We start from the raw sequence: 19796 nt of genomic DNA, 5'->3' as shown, positions 1-19796 counted from the left end.
CCCACATAGTACAGATTTACACGCATGGCCAGTTGACCTCAATTTCAAATGTTTAATATTTTAAGAGGCAAACAAAGCTAACTATGACATTATGGGCATCAGGGGTAATTCTCAAGAGGCAGAATGATGATATTCTGAACCAGTTGTCCATTTAGCATCTTCAAAATATGGCTACATGTCTTATGTAAGCTCCACTGAATATATTTTATATAAGCAGTACACATTTTCTCCAGAGTCTTTGCTGATTGCTGTCTTTAGTGATGTTCAAGAAGTTTTGTGAAATTAGGTGCTTTTTATGAAGCTCTTTTGTCTTGATAAATTCCTTTTGACTCTTTATCATGCATGCCACCCAGGCTGGAATTTCTGTAGACCAGCTGAAATATTTACTTGAAAAGAAATAAAAAATCAGAAAGAAATGTTTCTTTAGAAGATATTTGATTATAATTTCTATATTGGAAAGAAGAAATTATGTAAACATTTAAAGTAGCTTCCTCTAACATATAATGACTTCTCTCTGTATAGTTTCATTTAAGAATACTTTTGTAAATTGTGCCTTGTGGAGCATAGCTGTAATCGCAGAATTCTACGAGGCTGAGACAGGAAAATCACAAGGACAAGCCCAGCTTACGCAACTTGGCAATTTAGCAAGACCCTGCCTCTAAAATAGAATAACATAAAGTAAAATAAAATAAAATAGACTAAGGATGTAGTCCAGTGAGAAGGTCCTTTGTTCAACCTCTGAACCACACAAAGAATATTTTCATATACTAAATAATATGCAAAACTATAACACTCTAAATTTATATAAATGAATTATTTTGAGTGAAATCTATGGATTATGTTTTACTGTTTAAAATATCAACCCTTTGATCTACTTTCCAATATGAAGATACTATGAAATTATCTCAGAGTAGTGACACCACAAATAATCAATTTTAACTAAGTAACCATTTACAGTAATTGACACAGAAATGATTTTCAGGAATACCCGTGGGAGAGTTACCCATGAAAACAAATTTAAAAATTTCCATTTACACTTCTTTTGATATTCTGAACAATAAAATTAAATCAAGTTAAAACTTAAATGTGTTTCAGTATCTTTAATAATGTTGTGACACCAGGCTGTACAAAACATTTCAATGCTATTAATAGAAATTGAATGTGAGAATGGCAGTGATTGCTAGAGGAAAACGACAGAAACATGACACTCCAGTATTCCTGTCGGGACCATTGGAATGGCACACACAGATCTGTCTGTTTGCTGCCAGTGTGGAATCTGTAAACTCTCACTCAGCTTCCAGGCCCCCGTGATGGCTAGGAGTGGGCGAGTGCGTGTTTGTGTGTTTCTTTCTGTATGTGGATGTCATCTCTTGCATGTGCTCTGCGGAGTGACAGAAGACCTGGCCTTCCCTGCTGCTCTACCGCTCCCTTCTGGGATGGTTAGAGGGCTGGCGGCCAGGAGAAGAGGCTCCGGCCGTGCGTGGGTGGCTTCTGGGATATTCAACCTCAGTGCTTTCAGGGTCACAGTCTCAAAAGTGAAGAGGGCTGTGAGCGATCCCAGTGGTCCTCTGGATAATTTATGTAACACATTTTTTTCTTCTCTTTCAAAAAAATGTATTTATTTAGGTTTATGTCTGCCCAAACTTGAGCTTTCTCACACGTTTTGGATGCTCATTTGGCCCTGCAAATTGTGTGAAAGGAACCATCATGCACGGGCTTCATGCATATTCAGTCTCTGGACCTTGCCTCACATCTTTGGCTTCCTAGGATGGTCAATGGAATATATTTGTTTCTACCTGTAGACTTGGGGTAATCTGATTCTGATATGTGCTAAGGCCTAACTTCATGAGAGATCATTTATTTTAACAAGCTAACTTTTACAACATCAGAGATTAAACAGAAGCAGAATTTGTGGTTACTGACGGGCAAGATTACTTCTAAAGTGTGACTTGGTGATCATGTATGTTTTCTCCACACGTTTTGCATGCATCATATAATCTAATTAAGAGACAAACTGAAGCCAAACTTTTATTATTTGTGTAGCACTGAATCTAAGTTTATGCGAATTTGCTTCCTTCCATGAAATTATTCTAATTGTCCTTAGCTAGCATCTACACAAATAATATTTCCTATTATAAAAATTTTCACAGTAAATAAATTTTATAAGTAAAGGTCTTGCATTTTTAAGTATGACTTTAACTGTACAAATAATAAAAAGTTCACAACAAGCAGAATTTATAAAATTCAGTCATATTTGTATAAAAATGAGTTTTATTCTTTTGCAATTCTAGGTAATATTTACTGTGTAGTTATGCTAAACAGATTCATCCCTTTCATGTCTTTCTTGAAAGAAAATGCAGTCTTTGTAGTTAGTAGATTTTTAAAAATAATATCTATGACAAAACTCCTTAAATTTGCACCTAGTACAAATGTCCAAAAATTTTCCAGTATAGGTTCTTAGACCTATGAGTAAGATTTCTTCATTATGGTATATAATTGAACCAATTTAGTAATGACACTTACTTTTTCAAAAATGGTTTTATTAATTTATGCTTACATTTGGTGTAGTTGGTCACTCTTGATCCATAATCTTGCCAAAATTTGCTATTTAAAGACAGCGAAGGGGCTGGGGATTTAGCTCAGCGGCAAAAGCGCCTGCCTGGCAAGCGCAAGGTCATAAGTTCGGTTCCCGGTACCGGAGAAAAAAAACAAAAAAACAAAACAACAACAACAACAAAAAAGACAGCGAGTACATTTATAGCTTCAATTACCTGAAATTCACAACTCACAGCATAATTTAGTTTTGATAATTCAATTCTCTTTACCAGACTGGTATGGGATTGAACACTTTCCTTTTTTTGGTAAGGATTTATTTGGTCTTTCTCATCAAAGATTTCCCATCAAAGTCTGACATAACGGTCTATGGGTTACTTCAGGTTGTTGGGGTAGATTCTGAGTCCTCTTCTGAACACAGAAATCCCCGGGTACAAAGGGGAAAGTTTAAATCCTGGCACTATCAGGTTAATGCTGCACAAAGGTGATCAGAGTCAACAAAGTGCTGGGGAACAATAAAAAATGAACCCATGGCGATCGGCAGAGGTCCAAAAGGGGCACCTGATGCTGTGGCATCATGTGTGTGCTCGAGGAACAGATGTGGAACTGATGCCCTAACTGGGCCACATGACAGGCCATTTACAGACCCCAACCTGTACATTCTTCCTGTCATTGCATAGCAGCAGCAGACCTTAGATTGCTCTCCTTCTGCTCCTGCATTACCATCACCACCACTTTGCAAGAGAAATGTAAATGAGCCACCATCAGATTCTCCAGACTTTGCAATCTCCTGTTCCTGATGCTTGCTCAACATAACCTCCACACAGAGTCTGCTTCCCCATTACTTTATATGAAATAAATTTGTTATGGGTGTATTTGATTAAAAGAGACTAAGATTAATCCCCTGTGTCCTAGAAATATGATGGCAAGGAATTAGTATTTTCAATTTTTTATTTTCACAAAGTTGAGAATTCCCGGATACAGAAGGATAATCCAAACAATAACATGCAAAGATGGCATAAGAAGAACCCATCACAAAGTTTCTAGGAGGATTCTTCACCATTCAGAGAACTGAGTCACTGTAGACCTCTGTCTTTCCTGCCAGATATAAAGACAGATGGGTGTGGCCTCAATGGCTTCCCAGTATCCAAGCTGCAAACATAAGACTGGTCTCAGATGAAAAGTGTTGATGTGCTTCACAGAGTAGAGGGGCTTATGTGATTATCTAAGTGCTGGATTATGCAACTCTAAGGCTCCAACTTCTAGGAATGTGAGCCAAAATATTTTCTTCCTGTTCATACTATTTTGAGTTGCTTTTCACCCTCTTACCTGATGAAAGAACCCTGGATAATAGAGCTATCATATATTTCACTTATTTTAATTTGAAAAATCACCCCAATATTAAAATTTAGGAAATATCTCTTCTAATTTATGATAAAATGTCATATTTTTATTTTTTACCTTTCTCAATGTAAATTTTGATAATATAATAACAAAAATATTATCAACAACTTGCTTTATCTTATTTATTTTTATTTTAAAGATAAAAGAATGAAAACATCTTAACAAACACACATACATTTAGAAAATAACACAAAAACAATACAAGCAAAGCAGAATGTCAGACAAGGTGATAGGAAATTAACAATTGATGTATTACATACTGATAACTTCAATTTGGACACTCAGATAAACAAATATAGACGTGAATAAAATCTAGGACATACAATAGACATTGTAAAAGGAAAGGAAACTGCTCAAAAGAAAAGAACGACTGAGGTGAGGGAAAAGAGAAATGAACAACTGGATGAGGGAAAAGAGAAAAGAAAGAAGGGGAAAAGTATGTGTATATATATATATATATATATATGCATACACAGGATAGCTAATAAACTGTACTACTGACTTTGTTGCTCTATTGAAAGGAACAGTTAACTTTTAAGTGTATGATCAATCTTACGTGTCTATATTTGCTTTATCTTTTTTAAAGTGCCTTCACAAAGGTCAGTTCATTTGACCACCACTAACTGGGATGAGGGAAGTTCATGTTTTCCACTGTAGGCCTGAGAAAACAGTAGCTTTGAAAATTTAACTCACATTTCTGAGCTGTTGGGATCAACAAATGAAAACTGGGTTGACAAGCTAGATTTTCTGAGATCTAGTCAAGCAGACCATATTTTAGAAAACGTTAAACAAAATCCATACATGATCCATCCATAAACTAATAAATCACATGTATCAAGCAAAAACATGGTGTGGCTATTTAGTTGTATCAGCAATGGAAAAGTGCCCACTCTGGACAGATATCTCTGCCAAATTGTGCTTTGTGCATCTGTCATTTCACGGGCTTTATAGGGCTTTGGAAATATGGTTGAAATAAATGGTTTCCTCTGACTCCAATCCTTTATTTTAATACTTTATTAGTATACTATACTGACCAAAGAATATCATTCATTTTATTGAAAAGTTTAGTTCTTACAATTTCTAGATTAAAATTCTTTCTTTCATTCAATCAATGAAGAAAAAGCAACACACTCTAAATTATAGAACATTTTCAAGCAAACCTTTAAATATGATTTCTGAATTTCAAGCAATCAATCAACAAACAGCTAGTTATTATATGTCGTATGTCAGACAACCTCTGGAGAGTCTAGTGAATGATTTTGTTAAAGCCCTGCCTTCCTATTAAACTTATATTCGTTTGAGGAATGCAGATAACTAGCTGCACATTTATGGTAGAGTATACAGTATTAGAAATTATGTTTCATGAAATGGGAGCATTCACAACGCATCTAGTCTAGCCAAGAGGAAGAGTGTTTGGGATTTTCTAGAGAAGGGAGTTCTGGGAAGGCAGGATAGTCTTGCAGGCAGTATGGATGAAAAACTAACGAATAAAAAAACAAAGCTCATTTGAAAATATAAAGAGTAAATATCATAATGCGATGTGAGAATTAAGGCTTTGGATTTAGACTGTATTGAATACAACTGGGAACTCATCATTTCTAACAAGACATTGGGCGGCGCAGGGAAGGTTCCTTCACTTCTTAAGTGCTTGTGTTTTGAAAACAAAAGGAAATTAGCACTAGTTTGAATATCTTCAGTAAAGCATGAAGACCAGGATCTGATATGGCAAATTTAATGTAATTGATTGTTGTTAATTTCCTTGTGATGAAGGCCTGGAGAGATGGTTTGAAGGATCCTGACAGGAGCAGTTGAAGGAGTCAGTCCAGGATGGTCTTGAAGATAGTGCCTGTAATTTAACTTTCCCTTAATAGTTATAGGAAGAATCTAAAAAGTTTTAAGCCAAGAAATGACGCAAACAGATTTTCATTTTAGAAAAAATTAATATTAGGAGGGAATAAGAAATCTTTTACATTGAACAGAATTATGAAAATAAAACTGAATAAAAACAAATAGATGAATCACAGCAATAAAAAAGACAATACTCTTTGAAATGAATACATTATATGTTTCTCCTACCTGTCAAAAAATCCCAAAGGTCAACAATGTCTTTAGAGACCCATTTGTAACAGTACTATCTCTGGACCACTAAGCATTTACATAACTTGCTCATAATTCTAAGAAAATTGTTACTGTTCCAGTTATTGACATATCTAGATGTGCAGAAGAACAAAAATCATGTGCCTAGGAGATGCTCAGAAATCTTAATTACACCTAGATTTAATATGTTAACATTTGTGAATTTATATACTAAGCCATTGTGTTACTCATTATAATCTGTGATGGCATTCAGTAAATATTTTTTGAGCCAAGATTTTTGTGCAAATCATTTTGCTTTTATACTTACTGTCACAACTTACTGATTTTACTCATGTGCTTCCTTACTGTATAATGTAGCATTGTGTATTTCTTCTTGGGTTATTTGTTCTTCTTTATTTTACTGTGTGGAGTACATCCCAATAAATATTGTTGACATGGCATTGGTTATATGCCAGCCTCATAATTCTCTGTGTTGAAATTATTACGGATTGCTTTTTCTTCTGTAGTAGAATAACTGCCAGTATTTTTCAAAAGTGTGGTCTGAGGAACAATTATTACATAAGAAAAGCTTAGGGAGGGAGAGTGCCTATTGCAAATGCTGATTCCTGATGCCTACTCCAGGTTTGCTGAATTGAAATGTTCTGAGGATGAGGCTCTGGAACTTGCATTTTAAAAATTGTGTAGTTTATCCTTCTGTGAATTAGAAAACAAGTTTAGAATATTTGTAAGTGTTCTTCTTGTTTCATTGAATAAAACTTTACCATCTCACAGTTTTGTCTATAAGGACTACCTGATAATAACTATGAGAGTGTTTTGTTATCTCTAAATTCATCAGAGAATCTCTTGAAACATGATTTGATGTGCTGAAAATATAGAGACTGCTTTAATAAATTTTTAACAACCGAAGATTGAACCCAAAGTTTGACACATGCTAGGCAAGGGCTCTAACATGGAGGTATCACCCTTATCCCTGATATAAATAACTTTTGTGAGGAAAAGAAATGAAAAATTTAACATTATCACCTTGAGTATCATGCTCAAATGGTACTAAAAACTGAATGTTTATGCATTCCACCAATTTATATGCTGAAGTCCTAATCCTGATGTGATGATACTTTTGGTGCTGCTTTGGCGAAGTACTTCACTAATAAAGATGAAGCCCTCATGTTTGGGAGTAGTGTCTCTCTTAAAAAAAGAGAGGAATGAAATCACTTCTGTGCTCTCACCATATGAAGACATTGCAAGAAGACACTTGTATGCAAACCAGCAAGATGGCCGTCATCAGAATCCCACACTTTGGACTTCTTGCCATTTAGAATATTGATGTTTTTTAAGCAAATTTGTGTTTTTTAAGCTTCTCTGTCTATGTACTTTGTTATAGTGTTGTACTGAGATTGAGAGTACTTATTTCACCTCATTTAAATTCATTCCTCCTTTGTGTGACTTTTTTTAAATGAATGACTTCTAATATTTTTCATGTTACCCAAGTTAGAGGGAAGCGCTAATTTGTAAACACAAAGATTTAAAGGTATACGGAAAGATGAAACAAGATCAAGTACATCACACTTAAATGTCGAACATAAAATCCTATTTAAGATTGCAAACAGTTACATAAATCCAAGATGTGGAACGGGGTGAACTAAGGACAATTTATTTGCACAAGACAAAAGCCTTTGGTTGATTGCAAGCTGCATCTGAATCAATAACAGGAAGTAGTTGCCAAAAATTGTCAAATTGTTTTTACTTTAATTATAATGTTTTAGTAACAACAGTAATATAAAAATTAACATGTCATCAGAATTACATAACTTTAATTGCTTATTCTTTTTCAGGCCTGGACCACGTACCTATACAATTCAAACACTTATTCATGCTGTAGACATTGTTACTCAAATGTACCTTTATGTAGCTAATATTATTTCAAAAAATAACAATAGTTTAAGCATAATTCATTGTAGTACAATGCTGATGTCAAGGAAGCCATAGCAAAACCTTGTCCCATGCGTGGCCTTGGCACATGGAAACACATCTGGAGATGGCCACTGAGCAACATGGTGTTTGGAAGAGTAAAGACAATGTTCTGCCAAGAAAAGGAGATCCTTCGGAAACCAGAAAAGATGTTTTTGTGTATCTGAGGGAGTACTTTGTGAAAGTGGAATTCCCAAGTATCCTTTTAAATTTTCACTGTTTCTAGTGCAGTGAAGATCTACTGAATCCAATTCAACAAACCCGTTCTGGTCCTGTAGTATATCTCATGCAATGAGTTTGGGATCCAGGGTTACATGAACAGAATATCTGCTCTTCCATGTGTTAAGGAACTAGGGGAGAGGTAACACTGAACTCCTTTAAAGTTCCTGAGGGAATTTGCAAATATTTTTAGCTTCCTTTAATATGATATTGATATATTATTTCTGTACATTATTTCACACATTACAGTTTGGATACATATTTCTGTTAACATGACTAAGTACTATTTATTAGTAATGACTATCACTCAGACACAGCTGTATAGCTTGACTGATGACACCTATTTCAGAGATAAAAGGCAGTTAGAACAAAATTACTAAAACTAGTATTGGTATGGGTAAATGATTAGATTCTCAAAGAAATTAATAAAATAGAGATGCTAGTTCACTGACTGATAACTTGGAAAATTAAACTGAGCATACACAGTGTAGTGGTGCTCTGCTATAAAGATAGATAAACTTGAGTCATTTGTAGGAAAATGTATGCACTTTGGGATCAAAGGTTCAAGTGCAATAAATCAAACATAATCCTGAATATTGTATGGCTTCTTTTCTGTGAGAAACTCAAAATATGAACAAAGAGCAAAATAAAAGATAATAAGAAGTAGGTAGGTGGATCTTTTGTAAAAGTGGAGGGGCTCAAGAGATGGAGGAAGTGATGTGGGAGGGGCAAAGGGGGTGAAATGAAAAGAAAGATAAATTATGTACATACCTCTGCTCCCCACAATGGAAGTAATCATTACATACTGTAACAAGTACTAATAAAAATTAAAAATTGAGAAAAAGGGAAAGACTATTTTGGGAAAATAGCATTTTCTGTCTTTTTAACTAAATCTGCAGATTTTGTAGACTTATAATTTATGTTACAAAATTTAAATTTGTAGCATTTTAAAACATTTTATATACTTCGGGTATTTAGCATAACATAGATTCCTCTCTCCAAAGAGCTACCAGTTACCCAAAAAGAGATATTTGAAGAAAAGATAAAAAATGACTATTGTACTTTGTACTATTGTACTTTTTTGGTACTATTTTCTTTAAAATAAAAATAAAAAAAGTAACAGTAAAGATTTATAAACCATTTAGTACAAATGGGAATCCATGGACAGGATAGGTATAGAGAAGTAAATGAATGAATTGGAGGTTTGACAAGGAAATGTACTTTTCCCCACTCCCCAGCAAAATGCTAACTATGATGGACCTGAGAATACAGTGGAAAGGCCCAAAGCTCATAGCCTTAATCAGATAATAAAGGAAGTGGAGATTAGCAATGTTCTAAGTCAAAATGTACACAATTTGTTGGGATAAAAGCAATTCCTCACTTCCATGTTATGCCTGCCGATACTAACCAGTATTTTTTATTTTTCATGTTGAGGGTTGGACTTAACATGAATCTAAATCAAGAAAACAACAGATATGTTTGCATTGAGAGAAATTCTATGAAAGTTCATGCTTGTAATCTTCAGAGGTCCAAGATTGTGAAAGTCCATGTGATTGAAAAACTTCCAGGAGCAACAAAGAGGAAATGAGATGCAACTTATAATTCTGACTTGGACTTTGGCTGCGCAGGATATTTTTTAGATAACTGGTAAAATATGAATAGAATCTGAGAATGAGATGGTAGATATGTACCATAGTTAATATCCTGATTTGGATGGTTACAAGTATGAGGTCCGTCCTACTTTCCCTTCTCTCCCCTCCCCTTCCTGGCATTTCCCTTCCCTTTTTCCCTTTCCCCTTTCACTTCCCTCTTTTCCTTCTTCCTTCCTTCTCTCTTTTATTTCATTTTTTTTTTTTTTTAAGAAGATGCATGTAGGTGTGATTTAAGTATTTGGGAATGCTGAAGCAGTAGGTTGGAAATTGATTTCCAAACAATTTGGGAAAAAGTTACTTTTACCATACTCGCAATTGTTCTATAATTTTGTGCTTGTTTAAAAATTTAACATACTTTAGGCATCAACTGCTTAAAATGTATTTGGATAGAGGTAAAATTTTATTAACTGGAATAAACACTATATTTTGATTAATTCGATTTAATAGTTAACCAAGAGGGAAATGGAAATTCCTTTCTTTTGACATTTTCAAATATATCAATATGAATCACTCTCTTATAAGTCACATAAAGTATTCATGCAATAAGAATAAGTGACAATCCATCCACCTTGGTGCACGGCATCTCTGTATGTTCTTTCTAAATATTCAGCATGAAGCTACTTAGTGTGAAATAGATATAAATAGAAAAAAGAGTTAAATCTGTGATTTCAAAAGCTGTAACTTCTAAATAAAGTTGTTTTATGAATAAATATTTCATGTTGGCCAGGACAGACAGGAAGTTTGGCTGTAGTTGAAGGATTTATAAATTCTGGTTTTCTTATCAAACATAATGTGTAACTTTCTCTCCTATTTCAATATGCAAAAGTCTTCTGGTGGTATAGGCTTCACGTTTTTTTTTTTTTTTTTTTTCAATTCCAGTACTGGAAAGCACTCTATGTCTTAGGCTGTTTGGTTTCTGAGCCACAGTAAGGTCTTCACTGTAAAATGGAAATAACGTAGACTGTATTTATTTCACAAAGTTCCTATTGTACAACATGAGAATAAAGTGCGTGGATGGGAAGAGTTTCAGTAAAAACTGGTACACTTTGATAAGTGAGTTAGTCCACGGACATCACTGAGATCCCTCCCTTAGTTCTTCCTATTGAAGAGAACAGAATGTTTTTAATATTTGAAAAGCTTCTACCAATTGAGAATATCAGAATCTACCCAGTATTTGAGAAGGGTTTCCATAAACTGAAATAAAACACCAGGAAGTCTTGGATATGTCTGAACATGCTCCACAGAATAAGAACCACATTAACTTTATTGAATTCAGACTAGTAAATGAATCATGGCACACATCAAGGTACCGTAATATTGAACAGACTTTTTAGTTAATTTGCTCATTTTTGAGTTAATTTGTTTTTTGACACAAACACTCAACAAGGATGGATAAGAGAACACATGGTCAGTATCATGGTACCACCTGAGTCATACGCTTCCTCTTGTTTTTACTTCTCAGAGATTATACCATTTATACCAAGGTGCTGATTCTTCCTATTGGGAATGTTAAATATGGTAGAGCAATTTCTCATGATCTGTCTGCAGCTGCTCAATTTATATTTAAATTAAGTAAGTCTACACATCTTAAGTTGCAAAGGAGCAATCCATTCTGCCCACTCCCTGACCCCTAGTAACCTTGGAAAGCACTGGGTTCTTGCTTTGCTTGGGCTGTCTGGAAGCTCTGTGTTTCTTACTGACCCAGAAGTCCTATGATTCTATGAATCCTTAAGCTGACTATCTCATGCTTTTGCTTTCATCTATCGTGAGAAGAGTATCCTTTACACTAAAGCTCAGGCTGAATGTATTTTTTACGCTAGTGGTGGCTACCTCCCTCACGACACTGCACTGCTCTGTGACAGACCTTTGTGATATTTACTAGATTACTGCAGTGCAGAATTGAACTGCTATTTTTAATACTCCCCACTCTAGTGGGATACAATTCAGTATTATGATTCTCATTACGAATTTTCAATACCGTTAGGGAGAATTGCATGGGCAATAGAGTAAGGTTATATTTCTAATTTGTGTTCTTCTTCACTCCAGAGAGCATTGGAGGCAGTAAGAACATCCAAATAACTATTACTTCTGGGTTTCCACTATTTCTCAAGCTGTCTTTTGGCACAGATCAAATGATATTTTTAAACATTTGAGTCACAATAATCAACACTTACGAACAGGAATTTTAAATTAAAATATATTAAAAATGATACTCATCTCTCTGCGGTGTTTTCCTCAATGTTTTGCTCCTCAGCCAGGCTCTTCCCAGAGTCTCAGGCAGTCATCACTCAGTGAGTAATGAGTAAGTTTCATGTCGCCCCGCCCATCCTCTCCGCCTCCCCAGAGGAAGCATCACTAGGTGCTCATGCCAATGTCAATAATTTGAATTCGAAAACCAAAAGTTCGCCTTACAGTTTATGGTCATCATTGCTTATTTAATAATCACAAAATCTTCCTTCAAACTAAATTTTTTAAATAAGATAATTTGTTTCAGCTTTATTAATTCCACTGAAACTACTGTAAGAGAATCTCTGCAAAATTTAAATGCTGAAAGAGGAAATTAGAGAGAGTAATGGTAACACTTCGTTTCAAAGTTTATGTAAGTGCTACCAGCTATAAATCATAAATGAGAAAAATGTTTAAATCATATAAAGCTTATGGTGAAAACTGTATTTGATACATGGCAGTGGAACATTGATAAGGAGAGGCTGAACTGGAGAGGAATGTAGTTTTCACACATAAAGGCCCAGAGACAGAGCATTCCTGGGTAGCATGGCTCATGACTAATGTAAGATAATCCTGTGTCTTTCAGTTTTCTGTTTTGCCATGTTTAGCGTGTTTCCTTTTACCTCAGGCCTCTTTACTTCAATATACGTTGAAGAATGCCAATGGAAATCAGAGAAGCGAAGGTCAAAGGTTGAAGAGTAACTCCTCAGGGAGTCTACCTTTCTCTCCAGTTTTAGGGGAAGATACCATCCATTACCCCCACCTAAATCTCATTGGCCAGGAGCATGACATGTGATTACCACATTGGCATCAAATTTTGCAAAGTTAATTATGAAGAACTGGGCACGTTGGTATCTCATTGAAAAGTAGATTTAATAATTATTAAAAATGAAGAACATTGGACAGTAATATTGTCCAAAATTATCATAATTCAATAGCATATAATCAGGTTCCAGAAGCTCTTATGAATGTTTACTTGAGAAATATGTATCCCTTTGTACTTATTACAGAGTGAGAGAAAAACTCTGTAGATAAGACACAGTGCAGCTCAAATTTGAATAGTTTGCGGTATTTGTGATTATCTCTAACACATGTAAATAAAGGTGTATGTAAAATGATCTCCACTATTTATATCACATTTGAAATATTCAGTACCTCTAGGATTATGAATTAAGGAAGAAATTCATATACAAAAATTATATTAAGGTACAATAGATATTGTGAAAGGGAAAGAAACTGCTCAAAAGGAAAGAACAACTGGAGTGAGGGAAAAGAGAAAAAGAAAGAAGGGAAAATAAGTACATATGTACATACAGGATAGCTAAGATAGCTGTACTACTGATTTCTATTGCTTTGTTGAAAGGAATAGTTAATGTTTAATTGTTTGATCAATCTTTTTTATATTTGTTTATCTGAGTAATCAATCTGAAGATATCAATATGTAATATAACCACCACTATTAATTTCCTCTCACCTTGTCTGAAATTTTGTATTGCTTGTATATTTTTGTATTACTTTGTAAATGTCTGTGTGTCTGTTAATATGTTTTCATTTTTATCTTTAAAATAAATTAAAAAACAAAAATTATTTTAAGATATTTAAATTGAATGATCATATTTACATTTTATAAATAGAATTAATTATCTAGCTTTAAAAGAACAGGAAATGTGAATTTTATATATTGGATTGTACCACCACTATAAAATTAAATATACTTTGAAATGAGATTTAAACCTAATGTAATGTATAAGAAAATATGTAAAATGTTAATTTCAAAAGTGTATTATTCAGTGTTTTTGTGATTTATCTTTACTAGCAAGAGCTTTTATTTCATTTTGTAAAGCAAAACAATGGCAAGCATTTTTTTTTTTTTTTTTGTTTTTGGTTTTTCTCCGGCACCGGGAACTGAACTCATGACCTTGCGCTTGCCAGGCAGGCGCTTTGCCACTGAGCTAAATCCCTAGCCCCAATGGCAAGCATTTATGCTGAGTTATTTTAGACAAATTCTTAAGTTCATTATTCACCTGTAATTCAATCAAGTTACACACATCTTTTAAAAATTAATTAGAACATTAGTGAAGTGTTTTTCATTCCATACGTACATCTTATCTTTTATTTACTATAAGTGACATTAAGTGAAATCCTATAAATAAATAGTACACGGGCTGTTTCCATAGATTATAAATTGTGTGCATGTGTGTATGTGGGGAGAGGAGGCAATGTGGCAAGTAGTAAGTTTGACAAAAGGAAAAGAATTTTGAAAAATATAAATTTCTTTATATCAATGCAGATATTTGCTGAAAAATTAAATGTCATTGTTATGGTTGATATATTGTGTCAACTTGGGGAGTCTAGAGGTTTGGCTAAGTGACTCAGCAGGAAGCCAGGGTGCTTACTTTGTATACATCCTGAGCCTGTGGAAGAGGAGGGCATGGAGATTATGTGAGAGCTACATGCCCCTTAGATGGGGGTAGCCTGTTTACAATGTAAGGGAGGGAAAGAGGCTGCTTGCCGCCATTCCTCCCTTTTGCTCTGGCTGCATTGCTGTTTGGCTGCCATTCCCCTCTTTGTTCTTGTTTCTTTGCTACCTTCTGCCTCGGAGCCAGCCAAGTATGAACTGAAACCTCCATAAACTGTAAGCTAAATAAACCTTTCCTTCCTTCATTTTGGCATTGGGTATTTTGTCTCAGCAAGGAGAGAAAAGTAACCAAGACAGTCATCAAGGATTTCTAATTTCCGGAAGGCTGTTTAGAGTGTAACGGGATGGTGCAGAAATGCAGGAAAATGGTCCTTGGAATGGAGATGACCTAGGTGAAGCATAAACCATAGAAAGTCAGAAAAGAAGGAAGAGCCTAGGTGTTTTTAGCCTGACCTACACAGAACCCCAGCTGAGCTGTCCGCCCTGCTTGCATGCTATCTGTGAGCAACCAGAATAAATGAAAAGGACGTAGCGCTAAAGTATCCTGTGAACAGATTTGAAGTGATGATTAAAATTACACAAATTCAGTACAGTGGGAGGAAAAATGTGCAAATGGGTGGAGAAAAGATGAGAAGAAGAAAACATAAAGTTAAGAAAAAAAGATATCAAATTATTGAGGTGGGAGAAATATGAAGTAACTACAATGTCTAAATATTAAGAAAAAAATCTCCAACAGTTTGAAAGAAGTAGAAGCACTAAATACATTTGTTGAAAAAGATGATCCCACTTAATAATATAATGCCTGAAAAACTACCCAGAGAGAGAAATCAGAAAAAATAGCACTGAAAGATATAATGGAATAAACATTTCTTTATGTTAAGAAATGACTTCTTTATGTAAAAAAGGAACAGAACACTCTAGAATATATAAATAAAAATAAAACCTGACTGGTACTGATATTGGCTTTATATATCCTGGTTAGTTGTTACACTTTCAGAATTTAAAATAAAATATATATCAGGAGGCACTCAGGCAAAAACAAAAGAGCAGGAATATTACATGGAAGCAAAACATCAGCTGTGTGTAGATCCAAAAGGAAACAAGCCATTGTTTAGATTACCCTGAGAAAATGTAGAAGAGAGTGTTACCTAAGAACACCATCAGAGCAAGTTACCACTGAAGCATGACGTTAACTAGAACCAGCAACAACAATTCCCTTGATTATAGAGCATTGACTTTATATCCCACTACGTTTCTGAATTTGGATAATAAATTTATAAGATTTTGGTGGCATTTTTGGGGTCTTCTAGGTAGAGTATCATGTCATCTGCAAATAATGATAATTTAACGTCTTATTTTTCTATTTTTATTCCTTTTGTTTTTTTCCTCTTGTCTAATTGCTCTGGCTAATATTTCCAGAACTATATTGAATAGGAATGGTGATAATGGACATCCTTGTCTTGTTCCTGAGTTTAGAGTGAAAACTTTCAGTTTTTGACCTTTGAATATGTTGTTACCTGTTGGTTTGTTATAAATAGTTTTTATAAGATTGAGGTAAAGGCTATCTATTCCAATTTTCTGTAAGGTTCGTATCATGAATGAGTGCTGGACTTTGTCAAATGCTTTTTCTCCATCTATTGAGATGATCATGTGATTTTGTCTGATTATGTTAATATGATGTATTACATTTATTGATTTGCATATGCTGAGCCATCTCTGCATCCCTGGGAAGACGTAGCACTTGATCTTGATGTATAATCTTCTTGATGATTGGTTACATTCTGTTCACAGGTATCTTACTAAGGATTTTCACATCTGTGTTCATTAGGGAGATTGACCTACAGTTTTCTTTTTTGGCTGCATTCTTCTTTGGTTTTGGAATCAGGTTAAACTTGATTCCAGGAATAACTTTGAAAGTACCGCTTTCCTTTGAATTATCTTCAAGAGTTTCAGCATTAGTGGCATTAGTTCTCTAAATTTCTTCTAAAATAATCAATGAATCTGTCAGAGCCTCGACATCTCTTTGTTGGTAAATACTTAATTACATTTTTAGTTTTATTGGCTGATATTGGGTTACTTAGAATTTTTATAACTCCTTGGTTTAGTTTTGGCAACTCGATTGTGTCTAGGAATCTGTCTATTTCTTCGTGTTTTCCGTCTTCTTAGAATATAGATTCTCAGAGTAGGTATTAATGATCTTCTGGATTTCTATGGGACCCATTGTGATTTTTTTTTTCTTTTCTCTCTTTGATGAGGTGGCTAATGGTTTATCAATTTTATTTATTCTTTCAGAGAACTAACTTTTCAGTTCATTGACTCTGTGTTGTTTTCTTAGCCTCTATTGCATTAATTTCTGCTCTTATCTTTATAATTCCCTCTCTCATATGAGCTTTGGGTTTGATTTACTCTTCTTTTTCTAGAAGTTTGAGATTCAACATTAGGTTGTTTATTTGAGTTCATTCTGTTTTGCTGGTGTGTCAGTTCATTGCAGTAAATTTCCCTCATAGGATTGTTTTCATTGCATCCCATAAGTTTCAGTATGTTGTATCAGCATTATTGTTTAATTGTATATACCGTTTAATTTCATCATTAATTTACTTTGTGATGCATTGGTTGTTCAGAAGGGTGTTATTTAATTTCCATGTGTTTATTTAGCTTTTATGATTTCCTTTGTCATTGATTTCCAGTTTCATTGTGCTATGGTTAGATAGTATGCATTGGATGATTTCACTTCCTCTACACTTAATTAAACATGTTTCATCAGCTAATATTAGGTCTATTTCAGAGAACATCCCACCTATAGCTGAGAAAATGTGTATTATGATGTTTTGTGGTGGAACAATATGCAGATATCTACCAAGTCCATTTGTTCACAGGCTTGGTTTAATTCTAATATTTCTTTGTTGATCTTTTGTCCAGTTGATCTATCTATTTGTGAGAGTGGGATATTCGCATCCCCCACTATAATTATGCTAATGCTTATTTGGTTTTATTTTTTTTTCCTTTGCCTTTTTTTGATACACGGTTTCACTATGCAGTTCAGGCTGGCCTTGAACTGACTTTGTAGTCCTGGCAGGCCTAGAACTCACAGCAATCCTCCAGCCTCAGCTTCCAAAGTCCTGGGATTACAGGCCTTTATCACCACACCTGGCCTTATTCAGTTTTTCACGTCTGTTAATATTTGTTTTATGTAGTTGGGTAGACTTGTTTTTGGTGCATGAATATTTATGATTATTATCTCTTCTTCTTGGAGTTTTCTCTTCACAAGTATATAGTAACCTTCTTTATCTCTTTTGATCAGTTTTGGCTTAAAGTTTGCATTGTCTGCAAGTAGAATAGCTACCTCTTAGTTTTTCTGTGTTCCTGTGGCATGGAGAATTGTTTTCCATCCTTTGACTTTTAGTCTGTGAATTTCCCTTTGGATTATATGTGTTTCTTGAATGCAGCATATTGTTGGATCTTGCTTCTTGAAGCATTCTGCTGGTCCGTTTCATTTGATTGGTGATTTGAGACCATTTATATTGATGATTATAACTGATTTGTATTGGCTTTTCTTTCTCATGTTATTTTCCTGCTGTGTGTTACCTATCTTTCTCCTCTGTTTAGTTGCTTGCCTTGCCTAGTGGCTTCTTTTAATTGATATTCATGTGTTTTTGGTCTTCATTATTTCTTTCTAATATGGTCTTCAGAGCATTCTGTAGACCTGGCTTGATGGTCATAAATTTCTCCAGTTGTTCTTTGTCATGGAAGTGTCTTATTTCTCCATAAAATTGGAAATACAATTTTGCCAGGTACATCAATCTGGGTGGAAGATTATCTTCCTTTAGGGCTTGAAACACCTCACTTCAGTCTCTCCTTGATTTGATGTTTTATATTGGGAAGTCTGCTGTGACCCTGATGGGCTTTCCTGCCTATAGGTGACATGTTTCTTTTCTCTAGCTACTTTTAATATTTTGTTCTTGTGCTGAATTTCTAGAATTTTGATTATTATTTTCCTTGGTGTAGATTTATTTTGGTTATAGCTATATGGAGTTCCATATGCTTCATTTATTTGTATGTCAAATTCTTTATCCACATTTGGGAAGTTTCCTTCCATTATTTCTGTGAAGAGGTTTTAATGGCTTTTGTGCTATTTTGAGCTCTCTCATTGATTCTTATCAATTTTATGTTGTTCTTCTTTGCTTCATCCTGTAGCTATTGGATTGATTTTTGTGATGGTCCCTTGCAATTTTTAAGTTATCTTTCTTTTCCTGGTCATAGTTATATTCCTGTCTTCTAGATCTGATATTCTATCGTTGCCTTCATTCAGTCTGCTGTGTATACTATCAGTGGAGTTTCTAATCTCCTCCATTTCTGTTTCAATCTATTTCATTGATTCCATTTCATGTCTATGTTTTGCATTCCTGGTTTCCATTGTTTTTCTGAACACCTCTATTTGTGTACTTGTGTCTGCTTTAATGTCTTTTATTTTGATAGTCATTCCTTTCTGAACCTTAGATATTATTTTTTCTATGGCCTCTTCCATTTGTCTTTTTACTTCTGCTGCTATCATTTAAGAGAGTTCCATTTGTTGGTTCCAGATTTCCTCTGTCTCTTCGTGTTCTAGACTTGTCCTGGGTAGGTTGGGTGTTTGAGATTGCATTTTGCTGCTTCATTTTGTCATTTTCTATTTTATTTTGTTTTCTGTATATATGACAGTAGATTTCTTGTGTTAGATAGCATTATCATTGGTGTCAAGGTTTTCATAGGAGGTTTCTGTTCCTCTGAGTGAGTTCTAGGTGTGGGTGATTCTTCATCTTTATGTCTATCCCAAGAACCTACTTTCCTAATATAGCAAATAGGTGGACTTGCTATCAATTTGATTTAGGGCCTGTTCCTTTGGTACTAGACTATTGTGATGGTTATGACACAGTGTTCTCATACAAGGAGTAAAAACTAATGATAGCATGTATGACATCCTGGTTAAAGTAGTTTAGTTGGCAATAACAGTAGACTCAAGTACGGCCTGGCCACTATTAAACTGTGGTGACTATTAGGCTGATATCTATAACTGTAGGAGGAAGGTGTACAGAAATATAAAATAATCCAACTTATACCAGGAACTTGTACGCAGTGATTTCCCATTTAGTAGAGTGATTTTACTCTGTTGTGGGGAGTCAGGAGGTTAAGGAGTAGGGTATAGAGATGAATGAGATTAAATATAGCAGGAGCAAGGTTGGAAGGCACAAGATGATCATCCAGGTTTGGGGTTATTGTCA

The sequence above is a fragment of the Chinchilla lanigera genome, unplaced genomic scaffold (genome assembly GCF_000276665.1).
Source record: "Chinchilla lanigera isolate Chin_1 unplaced genomic scaffold, ChiLan1.0 scaffold00006, whole genome shotgun sequence".
Lineage (NCBI taxonomy): Eukaryota > Metazoa > Chordata > Mammalia > Rodentia > Chinchillidae > Chinchilla > Chinchilla lanigera.
Note: the sequence above shows the minus strand (reverse complement) of the source record.